Raw genomic sequence first — 19,229 nt, 5'->3', positions numbered from 1 at the left:
CTAGGATTACAGGCATAAGCCATTGCACCCGGCCTGTTTTTCCAAATCTTGACCAACCAAAGGTTGTTGAACTTTTTCATCTGTGCCAACTTGACAATTAAAAAACATGTAATTGTTTCATTTACTTTTATCCATCCCCTCTCCATCTTTTAGCCTGTTGAGAATCTACACATTCTTTAAATCCTAGATTAAAAATTCACCTTCCTCACAGATCCTCCCCATCAAATTTCTCCTGTGTCTAAGCATTTATAGCTTTTCATTTATACAGTTATTACACTGCTTTGAATTTTAGTGACTACTCTGTATGTTATATTCCTCTAACCATTGTAGATTACAAATTCCTTGGAAGTAAGGACCTGAACTCATTCATAGAAACACTGAATGTAGAGCTAAGCTAGAATTCTGGAGATCACGTTAACCCAGCCTCTCATTTTTATAAGGGAGTATTCAGCAGTTGCAGAATGCGTTACAGTTCACAAAGGCTTTTCTCAAGACATTCTATTAGTTATATTAACTCCTCCCATTAAATTGTAAGGGAAACATCGTTATCCCATTTTACAGATAAGGAAACAAATCCACAAGATTTACTGAGAAAAGTGATTTACTCAGAACAGGTCCGAGGTCAGAATCCAGCGTCCTGGCTTCATTCGCTGTTACTTTCAGCTGCCTCTGGTTTCCCTCTCAGCACTTAGCTTCACAGTCAATCTCAGGCGAATGAATAATGACCAAAATTTGCCAGGTGTTGACAGCAGCTTGAACATCTGTAATTAAATAAAGCAAACATGCTGATGGCCAGGGATGCCCAGGTCTACACACACCTTTCGCCCTTCTTTCTGGAGTCGTCGGCAGCTTGGCCCCGGCAGCGACCAGCATCCCCACCCGTGTAGGCAGCGTCTGGTCCACAGGGAAACTCGGCTGCTCGCGTCCCCTTTAAGGCTGCGGGCGGCGCGTGCCCATAGGCCTTTCAAATGGACCAATAAAAGGCCGATGGGCGGTCTGTCGAGGACCAATAAAGAACGAGGACACTGCGGGGTGTGCGGCGGCCCAAGCGGTTTCAAACGGCTTAGAGCAGGCCCCTTGGTTCTGACCCGGCTGAGGTGAGTGGTCAGTGGCCCCACCCGCGAGGCCCTCGAGTGCAGCCATCGCGCGCTCAGAGGAGCCCTTGGATCCCGGGCTGCTGGGGTCCTCCAGACGCGCGCCTCCTTTGCCCCACGAACCCGGCAGGTCTGAGGCGGCGAAGCGGGGCGGAGGCCGGGAGACCTGCGGCGGGCAGGGCGGGGGGCGTGGGCGCTGGTGTGCTGCGGAGGCCGGGGGTGGGCTCCGGGTGGCCACAGCGCGCCGCAGCGGGGCACGGGTGGTAGCGTCTGGGGGGCGCGGGCGGCGCAGGGCCGCTCCTGGCGGCAGCGGTGTACCGGGACTGGGGCGGGGGCCCCGAGAGCCGGCCCTGCTAGAGTGCCCCTCGCGTAATTGTCAAGCGAATGAATAAGTAAGCGCCTACTAGGGCTGTGGTGGTTGCGAAGGGCCTTGTCGCCTCGGAGCGTGGCAAGGACAGCGGCAGCGGGGCCTGGCCGCACACCTGTGTCCCTCCCGGCTTGCTGCGATGTGAACGATTCCGATCATCCACCACCCCGCCCTTAACGTTTGGCTTTCTCTCTCTCAAGGTGTGGGGAGCGTTCAGGTGTCCTTCCAGCCCTGGAGGTGTGGGGGAACCAATACAATAGCCAGCAATGTGGGCTGGGCCTTGCTACTTTTAGATCGGGGCTCGGTGAACTAGATTCTTACTTTTGAGCTCTCTCCCGACTTGTAATCGTGGTCATTGTTGGGCAGGATTGAAATGCATTCCATTCTGTTTCTTGGATAGAAAATGATGAAAGGGATGTTGCCAGAGTGGCTAGTGTGTGTTAGAAAATATATTCGTGTTGATGAATCTTAACAATGAGTTTTTCATTCAGTATCAATAGAGGTTGAAGTGGTTTTTGCAGAACTCGCCCCAAATTTATGCATGGCTCTAATTTAATTCTCATGGGACCAAGGCATCAAATCTTGGCCCAGAAATGCTGCCTTTCTTATGCATAATTATAGTAATTGAAAACTCATTTTTAGAAAGGTGAGCTCCTCCTTCCTCCATTTTCATCACCCTGAGAAGTCCTTCTTTTGACCTAAAGAGCCAATAAATTAAGCTAAGAATCTTTTGAAACTTTTAAGAAATTGTAAAAGACTTTTGACTTCTCTGAAGTGACTGGACAAACTGTAATGCTTTTATAAAATTTAATGATATAGATAAATGTGAAATCAATTTATTTTGCTACCATAAGTTAAATCTAGTTGGTAAACTCATGTAAAATTTTTTTAAAATAAGATTTTAGGCTGGGCGCCGTGGCTCACGCCTGTAATCCCAGCACTTTGGGAGGCTGAGGCGGGCGGATCACCAGGTCAGGAGTTCGAGACCAGTCGGGCCAACATGGTGAAACCCTGTCTCTCTCCCTCTACTAAAAATACAAAAAATGGCTGGGCGTGGTGGCGGGCACCTGTAATCTCAGCTACTTGGGAGGCTGGGGCAAGAGGATCATTTGAACCCGGGAGGCAGAGGTTGCAGTGAGCTGAGATCCAGCCATTGCACTCCAGCCTGGGTGACAGAGCAAGACTCTGTCTCAAAAAAAAAAAAATAAATAAATAAATAAATAAAATAAAAAATTTAAAGGCTGTTCACTGAGGCAGTGGCAAGCAAAGGTATTCCGTAACAATTAACATGCCTTTTACTTTATTCTCCATTACTTTAAAGTCTTGATCAGTTTTGAATTTTGAACAGTGGTATGTGGTAATTCCATCACAGTCTTTTACAACTGACAGTTCAGTTTTAGCAGCAGCTTTTTTTTTTTTTTAGTGTTTTTTTGTTTGTTTTTTACTTTTACAGTTTATCATAAATGATGCTACAAATCATACAGATGAAGAGAGGCATAGGGCTAGTAGGTATGGGAGAAGGGTGTAGAGCTCTTATGCTCTCACATGAAGTGTGTTTGAATATACCAACTCTCCTGTAAACTTTTATCTTAATTCCATCAACCCTCACTTTTCTTTCTTTTATTTAAAAAAAAATTTTTTTGTGTGACAGAGTCTTGCTCTTTTGCCCAGGCTGGAGTGCAGTGGTGCGATCTCGGCTCACTGCAACCTCTGCCTCCTGGGTTCAAGCGATTCTCCCACCTCCACCTCCCAAGTAGCTCTATTTTTAATAGAGACAGGGTTTCACTATGTTGGCCAGGATGGTCTCGAACTCCTGACCTCAAGTAATCCACCCGCCTCAGCTTCCCAAAGTGCTGGGATTACAGGTGTGAGCCATCACACCTGGCTAACCCTAACTTTTCTAACTGGAGCTTCTATTAGGACTTCATCAACAGGTTTTGTTTTTGCAATACCAGGTAGGGGAAGTCTTCCCCAGCCAGACATAATATCCATTCCCATAAAACATTTATGTATAGGAGACACAGCTTCCAACTTTCATAATTCTGTCAGCACTTATATCTTTGTGGGTTTTTTTTTTGTGTGTGTGTGTGATCAGATCTCACTCTTTTGCCCTGGCTGGAGCGCAGTGCTGCGATTATGACTCACTGCAGCTTCGACCTCCAGGGCTCAGGTGATCCTCCCATCTCAGCCTTCCAGTAGCTGGGACTACAGATGTGCATCACCATGCCTGGCAAATTTTTGTAGCGATGGGGTTTTGCCTTGTTGCCCAGGCTGGTTTCGAACTCCTGGGCTCAAGGGATTCTTTTGTCTCAGCCTGCCAAAATGCTGGGATTACAGGTGTGAACCACTACGCCTGGCCTTCTCTGAATCTAATTGTAGCCCTCTTCGGGGCTTCACCAATGGCTCTTGGTACCACTGTGCCTGGGGCTTCCATATGAAGGAGCCCCAGGAATTTCTCTTCGCCACTCCCTGACCATTTTACCTACTTGTATACAGAAGGCTTGGGGTCCCCAGCAGGTGGTTGAGCCAAGAGACTCTTGTCCATTTGTCAGTCTTTATCTTGACTCATCTACCTATTGCCTCCACAATTTCAGATCAGATTTCTCATTCTAATCTGCCTCCTGACTTATAATTTCTGCAAACTAGGGTAAATATAGCAAACTTGTTTGGAACCCCTTAATGTTGGGACACCAGCAGGGTCTTCCTTTGGCACCCAGGCTAGTCTTGAACTCGTGGGCTCAAGTGATCATCCCGTCTTGGCCTCCCAGAGTGCTGGGATTATAGGCATGAGCCACCGCACCCTGCTACCTTATTTCTTAATAACCATTTAAAAATTTCCACCTTCCAGGATGAATCCATTTGTCCTCTGTCTCACCATTCTCTTAACTTAATAGTTTTATTAGCATCTGTAAGACTCACGAGAGGAAACTGAGACAGCACATTTGATAAGGCTTCTCGACCTGTCTTTTGATTTTGCAACAGTAAAGTTATCCACATTAAGGGGTCACCCTTAACCACAGCATTTACCATGACTGGCTAGTGGGCATATTCAGAGGGCAAATGTCCTAGTCATCATAAAGCCAGTTTCACATGGCTTGCATTGAAGCATATCCATGGCCTTATCTGGATCTGGGGTGTTCCACTTGGCATTTATAGGTGGAATCAGACTGTCCCCTTCAGGGAGCTTGTGATACTAATGTACAAAATGAAACAATTCCTTCACATTGTACCCCCTGGTTTCTATAGTTCTTTGGTTTTCGCAGACCACCTTCTTGGTTACCAGAGGTCTTAGAAGCACTTTCTGTGGTCCCGGCATAAATTTTTCCCTTGGGGGACAGCTTTGAGGCTAGTGTGAGGCCCAAGCTCTCACACTCACTGAAGTCTGAGCTTGGTCTAGCAGGAAGGTCCAACCCACCACTCTCTTTTAATTTCATTTTAGCTCTTACAGATAACAATAACCAAGGGATTTAATATTTCACTTTTTTTTCTTTTTTTTTTTTTTGAGACGAAGTCTTACTCTGTCTCCAGGGCTGGAGTGCAATAGCACGATCTCAGCTCACTGCAACCTCTGCCTCCTAGGCTCAAGCGATTCTCCTGCCTCAGCCTCCCAAGTAGCTGGGATTACAGATGTGAGTCACCACGCCCTGCTAATTTTTTTGTATTTTTAGTAGAGATGGGATTTCACCATGTTAGCCAGATGGTCTTGATCTCCTGACATTGTGATCCACCTGCCTTGGCCTCCCAAAGTGCTGGCATTACAGGCGTGAGCCACCGTGCCTAGCCAACATTTCACTTTTTTAATACTAGTTTGCATTTCCTTGTGCCTCCTGTGAACCAACTCCCAGGCAATTGGATCCATCTCTAGATTCCATGGATAATTTTTACCTTGAGTAGTGTAAGATAGCAGCACAACTTCGGCTCCTTGCCATAGGTGACCACTTAGCCACCTAGGAATCAAAGTTCTTCATCCCTATCCTTTTATCCTTTTTCTTCCCAAACCATATGTGTCTGTGAGCCAAAGTCATTCTAGCAAATCCCAGTTCTGACACCAATTCTGAGAATATAGAATAAGAAACTTTAATAAGTTTATCTTATACTCTCACAATACAGAAAACTTCTGTGACCTCAGATGTGTGGGATTTTTTTCCCCACACACCAAGCAAAAAGTTCTTCAGCAGTGGGCACCAGCTGTGTGTCCTCTAATTCAGTTCAATTCTGACTTTTTTTTTTTTTTTTTTTATTGAGACAGAGTCGCTGTGTCGCCCACGCTGGCGTGCAGTGGCGCGATCTTGGCTCACTACAACCTCTGTCTTCTGGGGTCAAGCGATTCTCCTGTCTCAGCCTCCTGAGTAGTTGGGATTACAAGAACCCACCACCACGCCCATCCAATTTTTTGTATTTTTAGTAGAGACGGAGTTTCTCCATTTTGGCCAGGCTGGTCTTGAACTCCCGGCCTCAAGTGATCCGCCCACCTCAGCCTCCCAAAGTGTTGGGATTACAGGCATGAGCTGCCATGTCTGGCCAATTCTGACACTCTCTATCTGGAGGTAGTGTCAGATCCCACAGGTTGAGGGTTTAGTCCCACAAGACTGCCCCCGAGTCAGATGCCAATCTCAAGCCCCAGGTTTTTTTTTTTTTTTTTTTTTTTTTACCTGTGCCTCTGTAGACTGACTATATAAATGGGCATTCCTACAATCCCCCAACCCCCGCCTTGGGTTTGATTAATTTGCTAGAGCTGTTCACAGAACTCAGGAAAACACATTTTCCAGCCAGTTTATTATAAAGGATATTGCAAAGGATACAAAGAGCTATATAGGGTGAGGTATAGGGGAAGAGGCATGGAGCTTCCATGCCCTCTCTGGGCATACCATGCTCCAGGGACCACCATGTTTTCAGCTCTCAGCTGCTCCAGCAGCAAAGTTTTAATTGCAATAAATTTGAGTGCCTTAATATTATGAACACTGTTTAGGTTTTTGGTAAGCAATTAAAAATAATAAACATCTTTAACAGTGCCTTAGGATAAGTGTTAAAAATGTTGACAGGAATGAATATGTTAAGGTAAAGCCAGGCTCTCTTATGCTTCTTTAATGAGGTCTTATTCATTCATTGAACAGATATTGAGATTGATGCTTAATGTCTGTTACACATTGTTCTAGATTCAGGGAATACACTGGTGAACCAGAAAAAGACAAAGGCCCTGACCTAAGGGAGTTTGACAGTTTTATCTCTCAAACAATTTACTGTAGCAAATTATAGTTTCTGTAATCCCTCTGGGCTCAGCTCTGGTCCTTGAATAAAATATATGCCCAAATAATTTTACTAGCAGTAGCTAACATGTATTGAATGCCTACTGGGTCCCACATTTTATTTTATTTTATTTATTTATTTTTTGAGACAGGGTCTCGCTCTGTCACCCAGGCTGGAGTGTAGTGGTGTGATCATGGCTCACTGTAGCCTCAACCTGGGCTCAATCGATCCTCCCACCTAAGCCTCCCGAGTAGCTGGGACTACAGGCACATGCCACTACATCCAGCTAATTTTTGTATTTTTTGTAGAGACAGGGTTTTGCCATGTTACCCAGCCTGGTCTCAAACTCCTAGGCTTAAGCAGTCTGCCCTCCTCACCCTCCCAAAGTGCTGGGATTACAAGCATGAGCCACCATGCCCAGCTATATTTTATCTTTTTTTATCCTCACAATGTTTTACAGATGAGGAAACTGAGTCTTTAAAAGGCTGTGCAACTTGCTCAAAATCATAGAACTAAGTGGTGGAACCTGAATTCGAACCCAGGTTAGTCTGTCTCTAGGGCCTTTGCTCTTAATCTATGGTTGTACTACATGAAGTAGGGATCTGTAGGAGAATGCAAGAGCAATTTCTGGGTAGAATTCCCCCAGCCCCTTTAAAAAGTACTTCTACCAGAGATGCGATGAAATATGAATGACCATCATGATAGTTTTTAGAGGGAAAATGGGGCAATGCAGAATAGCATTTACCATATGGGAGATGGACAACTGTGACAGTGGTGGCGGGAGGTAGCTAAAGGGATGCATAAAAATTGAGTTCTTAATCTGATTAGGATTGATGGATTCTTGGTAGTCAATGTTGGAGAGTTTTAAGGTTTTTGAATGATTTTCCTATTCTTGCCTCTGGAGTTTAGAATACATTACTTAGGTCATTTCTTTTTTTTTTTTTGAGACAGAGTCTTGCTCTGCCACCCAGGCTGGAGTGCAGTGGCCAGATCTCAGCTCACTGCAAGCTCCGCCTCCCAGGTTTACGCCATTCTCCTGCCTCAGCCTCCCCAGTAGCTGGGACTACAGGCGCCCGCCACCTCGCCCGGCTAGTTTTTTGTATTTTTAAGTAGAGACAGGGTTTCACCGTATTAGCCAGGATGGTCTCAATCTCCTGACCTCGTGATCCGCCCGTCTCGGCCTCCCAAAGTGCTGGGATTACAGGCTTGAGCCACCGCGCCCGGCCTACTTAGGTCATTTCTATCAGGGCAGTTACTCTACCTACTTGATGTATGTAACTCCAGCACATTATGCTTATTCTTTTCTGTCTTTGCATTCTGTTCTGGAACTTCCACGTCACTCTACCCCTACCCCTAGGCTTTATTACTGGCACTCTCAGGCCTCAACTTAAATATCATCTCCTTAAAGAGATACTTTTCTGAGCTCTTAATTAGAGGAGCCCTCTTGGTCACTTTTACTTCACTTTTCCTTATTTACTTCATGGCATATATTGTTATATAATTGTTTATTGTTTGTCTATATATTGTTAGATTTTCTCGTAGAAATGAAAGCACAGCATAGATTTTTTTTTTTCCTGCGAGTTTACCTCAGTGGCTCAACAATGCCTGCAACAAACTAGGTGGTCAAAAATATTTGTTGAACAAAATTGGCCAAAACTGACATCATCTTCTCTGTATGACAAAGTGACCAAAACAGTATCTGACTAACCAGTTGGCTGTATTTCTGTGTCTTTTTTTATTTTGATTTTTATATTTAAAAAAAAAATACTGTGACAAGGGTGGCTCAGCTATTTTATTTATTTATTTTTTTTTTGAGATGGGGTTTCACTCTGTCTCCCAGGCTGGAGTGTGTTGGCCCCATCTCTGCTTACTGCAGCCTTCGCCTCCCAGGCTCAAGGGATCCTCTCACCTCAACCTGTAGTGACTGGGACTATAGGCGAGTGCCACCACGCCCAGCTAATTTTTTTTTTTTTTTTTCTGTAGAGGCAAGGTATCACTATGTTGCCCAGGATGGTCTTGAACTTTTGGACTCAAGTGATCTGCCTGCCTCGGCCTCCCAAAGTACTGAAGTGCTGGGATTACAGGCATGAGCCACCGTGTCCGGCCCTCAATTTTTTCTTTTTGTGGAGACACAGTCTCAGTATGTTGCCTAAGCTGGTCTTGAACTCCTGGCCTCAAACAGTCCTCTGGCTCCAGCCTCCCAAAGTGCTGGGATTACTGGTGTGGGCCGCTGCACCAGGTTTGTTCGTGTGTCTTTGGGTGTAAGCAGTATCTCAACAGTCTCAATTAGTCTCAAAATTAACTTTATTTTAGACTAGTTCAGAAAGGCTTCAACTAAGAAAGCTAGAAAAATTATAGATCTGAATTTAAAAATCTGTTTTGAGAGGTACTAGTCAAATACATTTTAAGATGTCCTTTTACTGGAATTTGTCTGATGTTTTTCTCATTAGACTGGAGTTATGGATTTTAGGAAGGAAGACCACAGAGGTAAAGTGCCATTTCATCATATCATATCAAGGGTACATGCTATCAACATGATTTATGACTGTTAATATTGACCTTGACTGTTCATATTGACCTGAAATAGTGTTTGTGAGGTTTCTACAGTGTGAATTTACTTTTTTTTTCCTCGTTTTCTATACTGTATTCTTTGAAGGGAAGTCACTGTTTGTAGCCCACACTTAAGGAATGGGGAGTTCCTTGGTCTTAGGGTGGAGTACCTACCTAATTTATTTGAAATTCTTTTTTTTTTTTTTTGAGACGGAGTCTCACTCTGTCGCCCAGGCTGGAGTGCAGTGGCGTGATCTCTGCTCACTGCAAGCTCCGCCTCCCAGGTTCACGCCATTCTCCTGCCTCAGCCTCCCGAGTAGCTGGGACTACAGGCGCCCGCCACCTCGCCCGGCTAGGTTTTTGTATTTTTTAGTAGAGACGGGGTTTCACGGTGTTAGCCAGGATAGTCTCGATCTCCTGACCTCATGATCCACCCGTCTCGGCCTCCCAAAGTGCTGGGATTACAGGCTTGAGCCACCGCGCCCTGCCGCTAATTTTTTTTTTTATATTTTTAGTAGAGACGGGGTTTCACCGTGTTAGCCAGGATGGTCTCGATCTCCTGACCTCGTGATCCGCCCACCTCGGCCTCCCAAAGTGCTGGAATTACAGGCTTGAGCCACCTCGCCCGGCCAACATATACAACATTTAATCTTTACAACAATGATTAGTTGAGTCATGTTAGGCAAGTTACCCTCTTTGCCTCAATTGCCTTATTATTAAATAGGGATAATAATATAAACTTAAGGGTTTTAAGGATTAAATGAGTAAATACATGTGAAGTGCTTAGGATAGTGCCTGGCACATAATATATGCTCAAGAAGTGTGTCTGAAATAGGGAGCAACATGAAGATAGTATTGTTATGATGACTGATAAAACTGAGGATCAGCTGGTTTGTGGCAGAGCAAGGTTTACAACTCAGTCTGTCTACCTCCAGAGCTCAACATGACTCCAGGTTTACACTAAATTTAATCTAGAGTAGAGCTTTCTGCAGTAAGATTTCCTTCAAGCAACTGTTCTACTGCCATGGCTTTGCCAAAGTGAAAGATTCTAAAAATGAAATTACCCTCTTTAGTGGATCTTATAATAAAAAAGTAACTAGCAAAACAGTGGCAAAAATCTTGGAAAATTTCAAAATAATATTACTGAGTGATTTATTTTCACTTTGAAAAGGGTTTACGGCCGGGCGCGGTGGCTCAAGCCTGTAATCCCAGCACTTTGGGAGGCTGAGACGGGCGGATCACAAGGTCAGGAGACTGAGACCATCCTGGCTAACACGGTGAAACCCCCGTCTCTACTAAAAAATACAAAAAAAATTAGCCGGGCGAGGTGGCAGGCGCCTGTAGTCCCAGCTACTCGGGAGGCTGAGGCAGGAGAATGGCGTGAACCCGGGAGGCGGAGCTTGCAGTGAGCTGAGATCTGGCCACTGCACTCCAGCCTGGGCGACAGAGCGAGACTCCGTCTCAGAAAAAAAAAAAAAAAAGAAAAGGGTTTACTTCAGAATTTAATTAAATATATCTTGCTTTCTCAACACATTTGAAATACACATTCTACAAAATTTTCTTTGTAAGACCAGGCGTGGTGGCTCATGCCTGTAATCCCAGCACTTTGGGAGGCTGAGGCAGGCAGTTCACTTGAGTCCAGGAGTTCAAAACCAGACTGGGTAAGATGGTGAGACCCCCATCTCTACAAAAAGTAAGAAAGTTAGCTGGGCATGATGGCACATACCTGTGGTCCCAGCCATATGAGGTGCTGAGGCAGAAGGATTGCCAGAGCCCAGGAAGTTGAGGCTGCAGTGAGCCCTGTTGGTGCTACTGCATGCTAGCCTCAGTAACAAAGCAAGACCCTGTCTCAAAAAAAAAAAAGATACAATTATTGTATATTTAAGACTTCTGGGCCGGGCGTGGTGGCTCAAGCCTGTAATCCCAGCACTTTGGGAGGCCGAGACGGGCGGATCACGAGGTCAGGAGATCGAGACCATCCTGGCTAATATGGTGAAACCCCGTCTCTACTAAAAAAAAATACAAAAAACTAGTCAGGCGAGGTGGCGGGTGCCTGTAGTCCCAGCTACTCGGGAGGCTGAGGCAGGAGAGTGGCCTAAACCCGGGAGGCGGAGCTTGCAGTGAGCTGAGATCCGGCCACTGCACTCCAGCCCGGGCGACAGAGCGAGACTCCGTCTCAAAAGAAAAAAAAAAAAAAGACTTCTGGCTGGGTGGTTCATGCCTGTAATACCAACTCTTTGGGAGGCTGAGGCAGGAGGATTGCTTGAGCCTGGGACTTTGAGACCAGCCTGGGCCACATAGTGAAACCCTGTCTCTACAAAAAAATTTAAAAATTAGACAGATGTGGTGGTACATGCCCCAGTAGTCCTAAGCTACTCAGGAGGCTGAGGCAGGAGGCTCACTTGAGGCTGGGAGGTTGAGACTAGAGTGAGCGGTGATTGCACCACCATACTCCAGCCTAGGCAATGGAGCAATACCCTGTCTCAAAAAACAGAAAACAAAAGGACTTCTGTGACGTGATGAAATGGTGCCATTTTAGAAATTTTACACTAGAGTACAAAGCACTATGCTCAATGCTGGGATAATGAATAAGACTGAGTTCCTTCTTTCAAAGGAGATATCAGGCACACAAGAAAAATGTTAAGAGGGAAAGTGAAGTGTAGCCTTTGGGATGAGTATAGGTAGATGATCCAGCTTCCAGGCTCTAAGTGGGAATTTTAAAGTTTTAAAGCTTTTAAAAGCATTATTTATCATCTAAGTGGGAGTTAAATAAAGAAAAAGTAAATGAAAAAAATTTAATAATATAAAAAATATAAAATTATTATAAAAGATGCTGAAGCTCATTTAAAAATCAGAAGGCATGGATGGGTATTAAAGTTAAAAGTAAAAGTTTTTTTAAAAAATTTCTTTGCTTAACCCTTAGACACACTCTCAGAAGTAGCCATGGTTAACAATTTTCTACAGATCCTTCCAGAAAATGTTTATGTACATTCAAACATGTACAATGTTGTCCTAGTTTTCTATGGCTGCTGTAACAAATGACCACAAACTTGGTGGCTTAAAACAACAGGATTTGTTCTCTCAAAGTATGGAGGCCAGAAATCCAAAATGAGTCTTATGGACCTACATCAGGGTGTCAGTCAGCGGGACCACACTCCCTCCAGAGGCCCTAGGAAAGAATCGGTTCCTGGCCTCTTCCAGCTTCTGGTGGCTGCTGGTACTCCTAGGCCTGTGGCCATCTTACTCTACTCTGTTCTAATCTTTCTCCGATCCCTCTTCGTATCACTTTCTCCTTTGTGTCAAATCTCCTTCTGTCTTGCCCGTAATGATATATGTGATTGCCTTTAGGACCCACCCAGATAATCCAGGGTAATCCCCCCATCTCGAGATCCTTAATTTAATCACATCTGCAAAGACCCTTTTTCCAAATAAAGTAACATTTACAAGTTCCAGGGATTACAACCTGATCTCTTTGGGGGTCATTATTAGCTTACACAAATGCATATGTAAATGTGTATGTGAGACATATATATATATACACACACACACACGCAAAAAAGGAATTAGACTTCATATACTGTCTTGCAAATTTCTTCTTAAAACTTAATGGATTTCTTCCACATTGGCACATTTGACCCTTGAGCAATGCCAAGGTTAGGGATCCCCCTGTGCAGTGGGAACTTCACATATAACTTTAGATTCCCCCAAAACTTTACTAATAGCCTACTGTTGACCAGAAGCCTTATTGATAACATAAACAGTTGTTTAACACATATTTTGTATGTTATATGTATTATATATTGTATTCTTACAGTAAAGTAAGCTAGAGAAAAGAAAATGTTAAGAAAATCAGAAGGAGGAAAAAATATTTTTCTCACTTCATCGTTCAGGGTGGAGTGCTGTGGTCCCCTCTTGACTCACTCTTCCTGGGCTCAGGCAGTCCTTCCACCTTAGCCTCCCGAGTTGCTGGGACTAACAGGCGTGCACCACCATGCCCAGATAATTTTTTATTTTTATTTTTAGAGACAGGGTTTCACTTTATTGCCCAGTAAATAGAAAATATATTTACTATTCATTAAATGGAAGTGGATCATCATAAAGGTCTTCATCCTTGTTATCATCCTCATGTTGAATAGGCTGAGGAAGAGGAGGGGTTGGTCCTGGTGAATTAGGGGTGACGGGCAGAAAAAAATTCACATGCAAGTCACCCTGTGCGGTTCAAATCCATGTTGTTCAAGGGTCAACTGTATTTATATAGTTACTTCTGTCTTCCATATCATCTTTTGTTTTCTTTAAATATTTGCAAAGCAATTTTTATATAAATGAATGTCTCATTTTTTGTGTATGGTATAAAAACAATAGTGTAAAATTTACCGTCTTAACCATTTTTTTTTTTTTTTTTTGAGGCGGAGTCTCGCTCTGTCGCCCAGGCTGGAGTGCAGTGGCCAGATCTCGGCTCACTGCAAGCTCCGCCTCCCAGGTTTACGCCATTCTCCTGCCTCAGCCTCCCGAGTAGCTGGGACTACAGGCGCCCGCCACCTCGCCTGGCTAGTTTTTTGTATTTTTTAGTAGAGATGGGGTTTCACTGTGTTAGCCAGGATGGTCTCGATCTCCTGACCTCGTGATCCGCCCGTCTCGGCCTCCCAAAGTGCTGGGATTACAGGCTTGAGCCACCGTGCCCGGCCAACCATTTTTAAGTGTACAGTTCAATCCTGTTAAGTATATTCACATTGTTATGAAACAGATCTCCAGAACTTTCTCATCTTGCTAATGTGAAACTCTGTATCTAAATATTTCTCCTATCCCCCTCCCGAGGCACACCCCCACCCCATCTTTGGTTACTACCATTCTACTTTCTGGTTCTATGAATTTATGAATTTGCATACCTCATAAAAGTGGGATCATACAGTATTTGGCTTTTTTTGTGACTGTTAGTAGATTTTTTTTTCTCTAATTTTTAAAATGTTTAATTCACTCATAAGCACAGCACAGGGTATTATCCATTTGTGTGTGCATGTACACATACACTCATTGTACTATGTTTATTGTGGTTAACTGAAGTCCTGTGTCACTAGAATGCTACGTAACAGAAAATACTGGTCATACCTCTTGTGATAAATATTTGTTGGGTACTTATTTTGTATCACACATTGGGAGAAAAAGATAATTAAGATACATTCCAGCCCTTGCCCTTGAGGCACTCACAATCTGATGAGAAAGGCTGATCTGCAAACTATTACTCTCAGAATAGTGTGAAGCTTGATGGGAATATAATGAACGAAGGTCTTAATTACCTAATTCAGAGGTATTCTTTACAGTTAAATGCATTTTAGAATGAGATTGTCTTGGCAGTTCAAAAATCAGACTATTTTAATCTGAATCAGTTTTTTACTTGGCAACTTTATTTATTTATCTACCCCGCCCCCACCCAAGTAAGGAAACGGTACTTGGCAACTTTAAGTTAGGGTTCTCTAAAACCTTCAGAATAAGAGTAACCTGAGTCTGTTCCCTGGTGGAGCAATCTTCATAACTGTTCTTTGGATTCTTAAATTTCTGCTTTACTCCTGTTGGGGATAGGAGAAATTGGGTTTCTTACAAATGGTCTTTAAGCTTACTACATTGATTCCTGTACTGATCTGGTGATGGCCTAAGGCTTTAAGGAGGTGTGTTGAGTCATCTAAATTAGGTGGAGTAATAGGGACTTAAAAAGCACATATCTTTCCTGTTGGTATGATGGGAGACACAAAATGCAGTCAAACTTTGTAAACTAGGATTCAGGACAAATTCTTTCTTTCTTTCTTTCTTTTTTTTTTTTTTTGAGACAGAGTCTTGCTCTGTCGCCCAGGCTGGAGTGCAGTGGTCGGATCTCAGCTCACTGCAAGCTCCGCCTCCCGGGTTTACGCCATTCTCCTGCGTCAGCCTCCCGAGTAGCTGGACTACAGGCGCCCGCCACCTCGCCCGGCTAGATTTTTGTATTTTTTAGTAGAGACGGGGTTTCACCGTGTTAGCCAGGATGGTCTCCATCTCCTGACCTCGTGATCCGCCCGTCTCGGCCTCCCAAAGTGCTGGGATTACAGTCTTGAGCCACCTCGCCCGGCAGGACAAACTCTTTCTACAAAAAGAAAATTAAAACTAGTTGCTAACCTTTGGAGATCTCAGAGACTAGGACTTAACTCCTTGAAATATTAATGCTGTTTCTACTACAATTTTCTTAAGAACTCCTCATATTACATTAGGTGACTGCACATTACAATTGTATTGGCATGCAAGATTACTTACATAGACTTGTACATTTATTTACATTGACTTTTAGGGCAATTTTTGAAAGATCACATTTTACACACAAGAAGGGGAAGGTTGTTTTTCTTTTTTTTCTTTTATAGAGGTAAGGTTTCACTCGGTTGTTCAGGGTGGAGTGTTGTAGTGTAGTCTGGCTCACTGCAGCCTAGTCCTGGGCTCGGGATCCTCCCACCTCAGCCTCCGGAGTAGCTGGGACTACAGGCTTGTACCACCATGCCCAGCTAATTTTTTATTTTTTGTAGAGATGGGGTCTCACTTTGTTGCCCAGGCTGGTATTTTTCTATTTCACTTTCTGTTACCTTCCTGCTCATCTTGTATCATTGTCCAGGATTCCTCCTCCAGTTTCATAAAGAAGGAATTCCGTGAAAAGGTGAGGTGGAGCATTCTAGGTTCTTTTCCGGGCCTTCAAATGGCCTTTGAGATGCCATTTGAAGAACTGCTCGAGTCCAAAGGAGTTTCATGAAGTAAGCAGCTTACATATAATGAGGGGCTGTGTATTTACGTTGATGCTTTGGCTGTTACCCGCAGTAATTTTTTTCACCCTTGGAGGAGTGATTAGTGATTAGGATTGTGATAGTGGGAACTGGTTATCTCCTTTGTTTCTGGAATATTATGTTTAATACCACCAAAAAAAGAGGTCCACCGAACCGCAGTAGTCTTCCTAGTTGGTCCATCATTTGCCTCTTGCCTTGGAAAGCCTATGACCTGGAAGCAGCGCCTGAGGCCTGCAAACCTCTGGGCGAAGATACACTGCGGCCCCTTTAAGCTTTCAGTGTGTGCGGGGAGAGGAACTGAGGGTGGGGCGGGCACTCTGGCAGTGGCGCTCCGGGCCCCGCCCTCGGAGGAGGCGTTTCCCAGCGGTCAGCAGCACCAATGCTGCTGCCGCTGCCGCCGCCACAGCCTGCCGGGTATTCCTGCTGATCCTGCTCGGACCTTAGGTCCCCTGACCTCTCCCTGCCCAGGGAGCGTAAGTGTCAAACCACAGGCAAGGGGCAAGCATCCTGCGACCGTGCTGCAAGTCCTGGTGGACAGTACTGGGGACTTTCCTGGCCTATCAGAGGCTAAGGCGGCGAAAGAGCGTAAACAATGCCGGCTGCAGTGAGCTAAAGCCAGGGCATCTGCTCTACTTCTGGGTGGTGACAGCAGCCGTAGGGTGCTTGTTTGGGTATGCAGTGGGTGAGCAGTGCCCACGACCTGGCTTTGCCCCCGCCTGGTTCTTACTTGGGGTGAGGAGAGGTTTGCTTTTACCAGAGTATATAACCCATTTGAGCTGAATGGGTGGAGCTGAATCTCTTGCTCTGGGCCTTGGATCCTTACCCCGGTATTTGAAGACCTTGGTAGCTTTGGGATGAGTAAGCATTAGGTTTTCATCTACCTTGGTACAGGCGAGCAGCAACTCCACATTGTCCTAATTCACAGCAGGTTTAGCTTTTTGTCTCTCCAGAGGCCTATATTGGTGGTATCCCGTACCCCTTTTGGATATGTTGACAGTGATCATCTCTTAGGAAGAGTCCAGTTAACCTTCTTTCCTCCTGATACGAAGAGCACCGTGTGAAAGAGACAGCTCTTTACCCCTCTCCGTCTCTAAAGGAATTTGTGGGACACCACCATCCCAAGAAAGCAAACACACCAAAGTTTGAGATAATCAGCTAGAAAACCGTTCAGATTTCTGGCTGCCTGGTAATGCAGAATACTCCAGCAAGAGGATAACACTTGTCCTTGTTAATGGGAAATACCCGGAGACAGTGAGGTTTTTTTAATTTGAGGGAAAGTCTTGTCATTTTTGCCACCTGCTACTCAGAGATGGGATTTTGTCAGATTTTGGTTAAGTAATAAAAATCTTAAGTTTTCTACGACAGTTACATAGTTGTTATGTTTCTTTAATCCAGTTGTCCTTCCTAGACATGGTTTGAGTAGATTTCTGGGCATGTGTATGCATTGCTTTTTTTTTTTTTTTTTAATAATTTTTTTTTTATGAGCCTATCCTCACACTCGGTGGTCATTCAAATGGGTTGCTTTTTGATAGAGCAGAAGTTTTTCTCAAACTTCTGTTCACATAATTCTGTGCTTCTGCAATAGCATCTCCTTAGCCAGAAGTGAGAGTCCAGGAATGGTAATCAAATTCAGATCTCTTGTATTGTGATAGTGAAGAGCTTTTGTAGGTCAAGAGCTTGCAAATTTGCCATAAAATAGTTGTACTGCCAGTGGTTTTTTTCTAAGTAGAAGAGAAAATAATCTCTACAGTAGCTCTGTAATTACTCTTATAGATTGTCAAAATACAGGAATTTAAACTAAAAAGACACCACATTTGGGCCCATGGGTTGTAGGGAAGAGAGATAGACTGGGAAGTAAGAGACATAGGTTCTAGGCCCAGCTCTAATATTACTCATGACTTAATTTCTCTGTCCCTTACTTTTAACTGGTTGGTTAATGAGAATGCACAGATTTTGGGGTCTCTTTTATGATGGGATATAGTGCATATTTAATAGGAAATTTGTCATTTATTTGAACACTAAACTGAAAAATCAGACAATTTCGAATTTATTCTAAGTTCTGCCTTCATGTATAACCTTGAAAACGTTTCTTAACCTCTAGTCTACAAATAAACAATTACACCTAAACCTTTTCAGCAATAACATGGACTATATGGTATTTGAGCTCTTAGGTAGACATTTTTAGATCAGCAGTATATGATTATAATATTTCTGTAAAACATACTTATTTTAGCTGGCCTCCTTGTCTTTGCCTCTATTTTAGACTGGGATAAAAATCTGAGAGCTCTGAATAATTGAAATTTCTGAATATGTGTCTTTAGTAGGGACTAGATCAGATAAACCACAGCAAGCATTATATATATAGTTCAGATTAATCTTATTAATGCTTCTCTTTGTTGGCAATTTTATTTGCTCTTTAGGCATCAAACTCTATTGTGTACCAAAAACTTGGCTTCTTATATCTGTTTATAAAATCCAGATCAGTCTGCTCATCCCTATATGATACTCTAATTTTTTGAGAAACTTCCAAATGGTTTTACACAGCAGCTAGACCATTTTGCATTCACAGCAGCTGGACCATTTGGCATTCAACTTAAAAAATGCACAGATATAATAATTTTTATTGTATTTTACAGACATACCAGTATTCAGTTGGTGGGGGTGGTGGGGGGAAGACTGGTCCTGAGTTTGAAAAGCACATTTTGATGAACATGTGAACTGTTTCCAGCTTTTGACTATTATGAACAACATTGCTCTATCACTATATAGGTTTTCTGGTGTAATTTGCATCAGTTTCTAGGCTATACACCCAGGAATAGAGTTGCTGGGTTGTAGGGCATGTGTATCTGATAATGCCATACAGTTTTCCAGACTGTTAAACTATTCTGTCTCCCATCATTGCTGTATTTGAGTTCCTGCAAATTCTCTCGACTCCTTTAAATTACGCTGCTGCTGTTTCATGGCAATCCTAGGGATTTTGAAGAAAAGTCTTAGTGAAAGTTCCACATATCCTAATAAACTTTTACAATTCCATCTTTCTCTGGGATATTTTCTTCTTTGCGATGGGAGGGAAGAAGATGTAAAGGAAGAAGCATAGACTGCATCTTAGTTTAATTGCATTGCTTACCAGTTTTGTTGTTTTTGCAGGTTACTTAATCTTTATGAATCTAGTGTAAA

At 43.6% G+C, this 19,229-nt stretch overlaps 1 protein-coding gene across 4 annotated transcripts in view; it reads left to right on the top strand.

Moving 5' to 3' along the window:
- Positions 1-1,008: 1,008 nt before the first annotated feature.
- Positions 1,009-19,229, top strand: part of CKAP5 (cytoskeleton associated protein 5) — a 102,891-nt gene continuing 84,670 nt past the window's right edge. The window contains exon 1 of one of the 4 annotated variants that reach the window (XM_010371086.2): positions 1,009-1,097. The gene's annotated coding sequence lies outside the window, so the exon portion shown is untranslated. Of the gene's footprint in view, positions 1,098-16,398; positions 16,526-19,229 lie in introns of those variants that run through there. The other 3 variants (XM_030917772.1, XM_030917771.1, XM_030917774.1) reach the window with 3 other exon arrangements.

This window comes from Rhinopithecus roxellana, chromosome 15 (assembly GCF_007565055.1).
Source record: "Rhinopithecus roxellana isolate Shanxi Qingling chromosome 15, ASM756505v1, whole genome shotgun sequence".
In the NCBI taxonomy this organism is placed as follows: Eukaryota; Metazoa; Chordata; class Mammalia; order Primates; family Cercopithecidae; genus Rhinopithecus; species Rhinopithecus roxellana.
This window is presented reverse-complemented; position numbering and strand designations above follow the sequence as displayed.